Here is a 9,682-nt window from a genome sequence, read left to right on the forward strand (position 1 = left end):
AGGAGGCTGTTACTGATGTGTAGTGGGTAGAGGTCAGTGATGCTGCTGAACATCTGAGAATGCACAGAACAGCCCATCAGTAAAGAATTATACAGACCAAAATATTAATAATGCCAAGTTTGAGATAGTCTGATTTAAAGAAATAATTTTTCATTTATCACCTACTACTAGTGATATAAATGTATTTTATATATTCAAAGATAGGAAATACATTTTTAATAGACTTATCAATTATAGTTGATCAATTTCATAAACTATCCAACCAATTTAGAACAAAGGCTTATATGTATATTATCTAAAAATATAAAGTGAAAGGTGACAATAATGAAAGAACATGTAATAGAAGTCAAAAGTCAAGCATAGAAATAAGATGACTTCAAGGGCTATCGAAATTATATTTTTACTTTGATATTAATGAAGCTCACATTTTTAAGATAACCAATTTTGTTGAAAACATCTGGGCTCTGTGAATTGAGTCATTGTCCTTAAATATATTTACCCAGTTTTCTGTTTACGTTTTTAAAAGACCTAAAAATTAAGAATTTCATTGTAAAAAAATCTGTGAAAGCCAACAAAGAAGTTCATATAAAGCATTCATTGTAAATACAATTAAGATATATGTCAGATTTTTGAAAGATTAAATGGTAACATATATTAGTAATGATACTTGGGTGAATTAAGAATCTAATTTTTTAGGGGCTCCTGAATGGCTCATCTTACTGTTTCAGAGACTGAGCCCAACATTGAGCCCTAAGTCATGCCCTGGGCTCTGTGCTGACAGCATAGAGCCTGCTTGGGATTCTTTTCCTCTCTCTCTGACCCTCCCCCACTCACATGCACACACACTCTCTCTCTAAATAAATAAAAAACAAATAAACTTTAGAAAAAATAATCTTAATTTTTAAAATCAAATTTGTGACATTGATTTGTGGATTATTTATTATAATAAAATAGTTTGTAGAGAGAACACAGTGAAGATTAAAATAGGCTAAACACATTTAAGCATTATATTTATATAAAATATTCACTGTGATTTAAATTCTTAGCTTCCTTGTGTTTATCTTACACTTGAATTCAATATTAAGAAAAATGCTATGACTCAATTGATTCCATAATTAATATTAATTCTTCAGAAATCATTTCCTAAATGTGTTCATGTTTGATTGTTTTTATAGAAAACCAAAGGTGCATATTAATATTCTCAAATTGTTATAGGATTACACGATGTTTACACTGCGAAGATCTTAGAAATAGTTAAATCCTATACCAAATTTTTGAGATAAAGAAAGAGGAATGCAAAAATCACTTCAATTATGTACCAGTTTCATCAGTATCACCTCAATAAATCATAATATAATTATGAGAATTAAATTCCAAAGTCAAATAAAGAACAATAGGTATGTGAAATTTGTGGATTCCTGGTTAATCTGACACCTTAACTTTTTGATTTTTTATTCTTTTTGAAAGACAGAGAGTGCATGAGAGATGTGGGACTCTATCTTCCGATCCTGGGGTCATGACCTGAGTCGAAATCAGGAGTTGGAAGCCACCAGGTGCTCCCTGACAACTTAACTTTAAAGCATAGGACCAAATATATGCCAAACAGTTAGCTAATTTTAGTTAATTTAGTCACATAAGTTAATTTTAAAATTAAAATGATCTTTAATTTATCAGTAAACTGCCAAACTATATTGTCATTGAAAATAATCACGAGAAGGAAGGTGACACAAGTTGAACAATTTTATTATGCCCCAGATTACTTTGCAGGCAGTGTCCTTGAACTTTTCCCTCTGTCATTGCTAATCAGATAATTCATTATTAAAATGGGACTCTGAAAAGTTTGTAAGTAATAAATTTCAATTTTTTTGGTGCCAAAATCTATTAATTCATTTAATTAGTAGTTAGAGGCATTGATTTTGTGGTAACAATTTACATTAAAAGCAAAGCGCTTTTCAGTAATCAGTAATTAGGGACACTGAACTACTCTAGTCACTGGCTCATTACTCAAATACTGTAAGGCAACATAGAATGGGATAATTAATAATTATGGATTCAAATAACATTTTTATAGATTAACATGGAATATAAAGCTTTACATTGAGCTACAACTGTGACAACTCTAATTTCAAATATTATATGTACAAAAAATACTACAAATTAAATAAATATTTCATGGAGTTCATTTAGAAATATAAAAAGAAATTGCATGAGTTATTGTCAGATCATACACTATTTTATAAAAGAGGTTTGTCCAAAGTCACAAACCTAAGCTGTCATATGTTTTCTCTATTTCCCCAGAAAGATCTTAAACTGAACACCACCTTCTATCTAATTATGCTTCAGGGTTTAAAATATGTCACAATATCCAGGAGAAATCATAAGACAAATACGTCTAAATTAATGATACAAACTTTGTATGTAGACATGATACTTATCAGAATTTGAATGGAAGGAGATTTTACTGTTGCTTTTTAAAAGCATGTTCTTGAAGCATTAACACATTTAGCGACTAGTCAGTCATAGTTGCTATGATGAAGAGTCTGTTAGTATATATTTAATCTTTTTAAAGTTCCATGTTTACTTTTTAAAATATAAGACAAAACTCTTAATTTTTTTATTTTTTCATTTTTGAGAGAGAGAGAGAGAGCACAAATGAGGGAGGGACAGAGAGACACACAGGGGCAATACAGAATCCAAAGCAGACTCCAGGCTCTGAGCTGTCAGTGCGGAGCCTGACGTGGGGCTCAAACCCATGAACCATGAGGTCATGACTTGAGCCGAAGTCAAGAGCCAGACAGTTAACAGACTGAGTCACCCAAGTGCCCCTAAAAAGCTAAATTTTAAAGTATGGTAGAATGTGATAAGCACCACTAAAAAAGAAACAGGAAATCAGGTTAAAAAGGATAGAGATGAAGTTTCCATTACCAAGAAGATGACTAGATGAACTCCGTTAAGAAAGTGACATTTGTATAAAATATGAAGGAAATGAAGGAGTAGCTCTTGTGAGCGAGCATCTGGAGAAAGAGGGAAATAAGCCAAGGAATCAACCGGTGTGAAGGTCCTCAGCGTCATGGATGGAGAAATGAAATGGAGGACTATCCGGTTGCAGCAGAGTGAGTGACAGCTGTTATAGTAGCTAAGTTAGGAAAAGATGAGGACAGAGAAGTCAGAGGATGAGGAGGTGATTGGAGAAGTATGTATGTCACAGAAGTCCTTAGGAGCTTTTGCAACAAGCACAAGGGTGCATTCTGCTGGATTTTGAATAGAATGGTATAATCTGATTTAGACTTTCAAAAAATTGTTCTAGACTCTAAAATGACAATGATGGAAGCAGAGAAAGGAGATTATTGTGTCCATCTAAGAGATAATAGTGAGGAGTGCCTGGGTGACTCAATTGGTTGAATGTCCGACTTCAGCTCAGGTCATGATTGCATGATTCTTGAGTTTGAGCCCCACATCAGGCTCTCTGCTGTTAAAGTAGATCCCACTTCAGATCCTTTCTCCCTCTCTCTGCCCCTGTTTGCGCACTCTGTGTGTGTGTGTGTGTGTGTGTATACACACACACACACACACACACACACGCACATATTAAACATTTATTTAAAAAAATAAAGAGATAATAGTGCTTCAAACCAAGAAAGTAGAAGAGGCTGTGAAAAGTGGTTGATTTCAGATATAATTTGAAGGTAGAGCCAGCAGAAATACCTGATGGCATAAATGCAGTATTTGAAAGAGAGGTATCAAGGACTCCTGAAGGATACTAATCATTGTTTCCTTTAATTTTCTATTCATCCCTTAATTTTTGTTAATTTATACTTTCTTACTTTTTTGTTTCCTTCTTATCTTAGCACATGTGGTTTGTGTCCTTTGAAATTTTTTTTTCTGTGTTCAAATGTTTTCTTCTTTCAGATTCTCTAAAGGCTCCTCCCTGATATGTGAGCCACAGTTATCATGCATCCATGAATTCAGATGGCCTCCACACACATGCTTCTAACCATTCCCTTGTAACTACGACAGTCTTAGTGGCCGTCTTCAAGATACATCTTAGGGTGCCTGGGAGACTCAGTCAGTTAAGCGACCGACTCTTGTTTTCAGCTCAGGTCATGATGTCATGGTTTATTAGACCAAGCCCTGCATTGGGCACTGTGCTGACAGCATGGAGCCTGCTTAGGATTCTCTCCCTCCCTTTCTCTTCCCCTCCCCTGCTCACATGCTCTCTCTCAAAATAAATAAATAACCTTAAAAAAAAGATGCATCTAAATGTACCCTTTTTTACAGTTCTTCCTGAACTACCCTCCAATTTCAAATGTTTTTGTTTTGTTTTACTTTATAATGTTATCTATTCCCTTCATCTATTATCTCTGTAAGACAATTATCTGAAGGCAGATAATTTGTTTTATTTTGCTTGTAAGACATGTATTTTTATTTTTACCTTTGTTCATCACAAAGATGTAATAAAAACATTTTGTCTTTGACAAAAGAGGCATTGTGTTAGCTGTTCAAAACATGCACACAAATACATAACTCCTCTCAGAATAAATGGGTATGTGATATTATAAAATGAAGACACATCCTTGAACTTTAATAAAAGAACTGTTTTAAAACAAAATGTTAATATTTAGCATTAAATTTAACATTAAATTACTTAGATCAAGATAATAGTATCAACATTCAAACATTAGTTATATCCATGTATAGTGATATCAATATTTAAAGTGTACATACCTAATAGATGCATGTACAATTTACCCTGTTTTTCTCAAAAGCCATATTTAATTAGAAAATATACATTCCTATGTTGAATATAAATCACAATATAAACATCTTTTTAAAATTGACATAAAACTGTGGTAACATGAGTATTAATGTTAACATACCAAGTCACTACCAACCAAAACATCATTTGCAGTGAAATAAAATTTAAATTTTGCTGTAGATGCAAAGTTCTAAAACATTAAAACGCATGAACTTTCATTTATACAAAATTGCTAAAGAATGCTCTCACCATATACCTCTACATCTGCTCTGAATATGAGGTATTCAAATACACACAGTAATGAATATGCTAAACTAAACAATACTCAGAGACTGAATGTAGTGATAGGTAGATTCTATTCTGCTAACAATTGTTGATAGGCATGTCAGTATGCAAAACAATGTGACTTCATTTGCATTTTAACTGACTTTTGAGAAAGTTTAGATAATGTATTACTCTGACAGAATTCTAATGACACATATTCTATGCTTAATGTGTGTGTGTGTGTGTGTGTATATATATATATAAATTTTTAAGACTATTTGTATGACATGAATTAAATTATATCATTGACTATATTGTAATTACAATAATTTCCACATAAGGAAATTATGAAGTTATTAAACGTAGTTAACCTTAAATCAGGCATCCATCTATTTATTTGTGTGTTAATTAATTTATTCATACATTGAATAATGAAAATATGTATTATTGAAAATACGTATTAAGTATCACCTATGAATCAGACATTATCCCAGGAATGAAAAAAGAAGAAAAGCGCAATGCACACAGCATCCAAACCTTAGAACAAAACTGTGAATAGTTAAATAAGAGGATGAGAGAGACTAGAAGAAAAAGATTTATAACAATATCATTTACATACTATCCTTAACATCTGCAATACCATGGGCAGCACTTTTGTCAATTACTTAACATAATTACTTTGCAAAATGCATGATTTGTTCATCCTCTGAGAACTATTAGTTGAAGTTTTGGGCGGGGGAAGGCATTATGCTTCAATACGTAGTTAAAATGGTGAACAATTTAATGGGATGCATATGCTTATGGAATTTACACTTTCCTTCAGGAAAAAGAAAATAAACAGTGAATATAAAAGAAAGAAAAAAATGTGATTAATTATATTATTCAGTCATAAAAAATGTGATGTTGATTCAAAGACACATTTCAATACATCTAAATTACACCCTGTATAAAAATTTTAGAATTTTTTTACTTATTTTTTTTAAGTTTATTTTGAGAGAGAGAGTGAGAGTGAGAGCGGGAGAGGGGCAGAGAGAGAGGGAGAATCCCACGCACTGAGAGTGCAAAGCCTCATAAGGGCTCCAACTCACAAACCATTAGATCACGACCTGAACCAAAATCAAATCATGCTGAGCCACCCGGGTGCCCCCAAATGTTTCTACTCTCTACAACACATCTTATAATTGAAAACTGTGCTTTCATTTTACATAATAATTTTTTTTAATTTAAAATGAATATAGGGGCGCCTGGGTGGCTCAGTTGGTTAGGTGACTGACTTCAGCTCAGGTCATGATCTCGCAGTTTGTGAGTTCAAACCCCACGTTGGGCTCTGTGCTGACAGCTCAGAGCCTGGAGCCTACTTCAGATTCTGTGTCTCCCTCTCTACCCCTTCCCTGCTCACACTCTGTGTCTCTCTGTCTCTCAATAATAAATAAATGTTAAAACAAATTGTTAATGAATATAAAATTCATATTTTGTAGATAATTTAAAGCTTACTGAACTGGATAAATTTTTTTTCAGGAAGATGTTTAAATTTGAAATCTATCATAACTATAAATAAATAAATAAATAAATAAATAAATAAATAAATAAAATCTATCCTAATTTAACATAAAACTACTTTTTAAAAATTTTTTTTAAATGTTTATTTATTTTTGAGACAGAGAGAGACAGAGCATGAGCAGAGGAGGGGCAGAGAGAGAGGGAGACACAGAATCTGAAATAGGCTCCAGGCTCTGAGCTGTCAGCACAGAGCCCGACGTGGGGCTTGAACTCACAGACTGTGAGATCGTGACCTGAGCTGAAGTCGGACGCTTAACCAACTGAACCACCCAGGCGCCCCAACATACAACTACCTTTTATAATTTTCTAGGAGGTTCCGGAAGATGGCGGCGTAGGAGGACGCGGGGCTCACAGCGCGTCCTGCCGATCACTTAGATTCCACCTACACCTGCCTAAAGAACCCAGAAAACCTCCAGAGGATTAGCAGAAGGGAGTCTCCGGAGTCAAGCGCAGACTAGAGGCCCACGGAAGAGGGTAGGAAGGGCGGCGAGGCGGTGCGCGCTCCACGGACTGGCGGGAGGGAGCCAGGGCGGAGGGGCGGCTCGCCGGCCAAGCAGAGCCCCCGAGTCTGGCTGGCAAAAGCGGAGGGGCCGGACGGACTGTGTTCCGACAGCAAGCGCGACTTAGCGTCTGGGAGGTCAGAAGTTAACAGCTCTGCTCGGAAAGCGGGAAGGCTGGAGGACAAAGGGAGGGAGAGCTGCTGAGCCCCCGGACGGCAGAGCTCAGCTTGGCGGGGAACAAAGGCGCCAGCGCCATCTCCCCCGCCCATCCCCCAGCCAAAATCCCAAAGGGAACCAGTTCCTGCCAGGGAACTTGCTCGCTCCGCGCAAACACCCAACTCTGTGCTTCTGCGGAGCCAAACCTCCGGCAGCGGATCTGACTCCCTCCCGCTGCCACAGGGCTCCTCCTGAAGTGGATCACCTAAGGAGAAGCGAGCTAAGCCTGCCCCTCCAGCCCCCGTGCACCTTGCCTACCCACCCCAGCTAATACACCAGATCCCCAGCAACACAAGCCTGGCAGTGTGCAAGTAGCCCAGACGGGACACGCCACCCCACAGTGAATCCCGCCCCTAGGAGAGGGGAAGACAAGGCACACACCAGTCTGACTGTGGCCCCAGCAGTGGGCTGGGGGCAGACATCGGGTCGGACTGTGGCCCCGCCCACTAACTCCAGTTATACACCACAGCACAGGGGAAGTGCCCTGCAGGTCCTCACCATGCCAGGGACTCTCCAAAATGACCAAACAGAAGAATTCCCCTCAGAAGAATCTCCAGGAAATAACAACAGCTAATGAACTGATCAAAAAGGATTTAAATAATATAACAGAAAGTGAATTTAGGATAATAGTCATAAAATTAATTGCTGGGCTTGAAAACAGTATACAGGACAGCAGAGAATCTCTTGCCACAAAGATCGAGGGACTAAGGAACAGTCACGAGGAGCTGAAAAACGCTTTAAACGAAATGCAAAACAAAATGGAAACCACGATAGCTCGGCTTAAAGAGGCAGAGGAGAGAATAGGTGAACTAGAAGATAAAGTTATGGAGAAAGAGGAAGCTGAAAGAAAGAGAGATAAAAAAATCCAGGAGTATGAGGGGAAAATTAGAGAACTAAGTGATACACTAAAAAAAAATAATATACGCATAATTGGTATCACAGAGGAGGAAGAGAGAGGGAAAGGTGCTGAAGGGGTACTTGAACAAATTATAGCTGAGAACTTCCCTGAACTGGGGAAGGAAAAAGGCATTGAAATCCAAGAGGCACAGAGAACTCCCTTCAGACGTAACTTGAATCGATCTTCTGCACGACATATCATAGTGAAACTGGCAAAATACAAGGATAAAGAGAAAATTCTGAAAGCAGCAAGGGATAAACGTGCCCTCACATATAAAGGGAGACCTATACGACTCGTGACTGATCTCTCCTTTGAAACTTGGCAGGCCAGAAAGGCTTGGCACGATATCTACAGTGTGCTAAACAGAAAAAATATGCAGCCGAGAATCCTTTATCCAGCAAGTCTGTCATTTAGAATAGAAGGAGAGATAAAGGTCTTCCCAAACAAACAAAAACTGAAGGAATTTGTCACCACGAAACCAGCCCTACAAGAGATCCTAAGGGGGATCCTGTGAGACAAAGTACCAGAGACATCACTACAAGCATAAAACATACAGACATCACAATGACTCTAAACCCATATCTTTCTATAATAACACTGAATGTAAATGGATTAAATGCGCCAACTAAAAGACATAGGGTATCAGAATGGATAAAAAAACAAGACCCATCTATTTGCTGTCTACAAGAGACTCATTTTAGACCTGAGGACACCTTTAGATTGAGAGTGAGGGGATGGAGAACTATCTATCATGCTCCTGGAAGCCAAAAGAAAGCTGGAGTAGCCATACTTATATCAGACAAACTAGACTTTAAATTAAAGGCTGTAACAAGAGATGAAGAAGGGCATTATATAATAATCACAGGGTCTATCCACCAGGAAGAGCTAACTATTATAAATGTCTATGCGCCAAATACCCGAGCCCCCAGATATATAAAACAATTACTCATAAACATAAGCAACCTTATTGATAAGAATGTGGTCATTGCAGGGGACTTTAACACCCCACTTACAGAAATGGATAGATCATCTAGACACACAGTCAATAAAGAAACAAGGGCCCTGAATGATACATTGGATCAGATGGACTTGACAGATATATTTAGAACTCTGCATCCCAAAGCAACAGAATATACTTTCTTCTCGAGTGCACATGGAACATTCTCCAAGATAGATCATATACTGGGTCACAAAACAGCCCTTCATAAGTTTACAAGAATTGAAATTATACCATGCATACTTTCAGACCACAATGCTATGAAGCTTGAAATCAACCACAGGAAAAAGTCTGGAAAACCTCCAAAAGCATGGAGGTTAAAGAACACCCTACTAACAAATGAGTGGGTCAACCAGGCAATTAGAGAAGAAATTAAAATATATATGGAAACAAACGAAAATGAAAATACAACAATCCAAACGCTTTGGGATGCAGCGAAGGCAGTCCTGAGAGGAAAATACATTGCAATCCAGGCCTATCTCAAGAAACAA

This window comes from Panthera leo, chromosome B1 (genome assembly GCF_018350215.1).
Source record: "Panthera leo isolate Ple1 chromosome B1, P.leo_Ple1_pat1.1, whole genome shotgun sequence".
NCBI classification, from domain to species: domain Eukaryota; kingdom Metazoa; phylum Chordata; class Mammalia; order Carnivora; family Felidae; genus Panthera; species Panthera leo.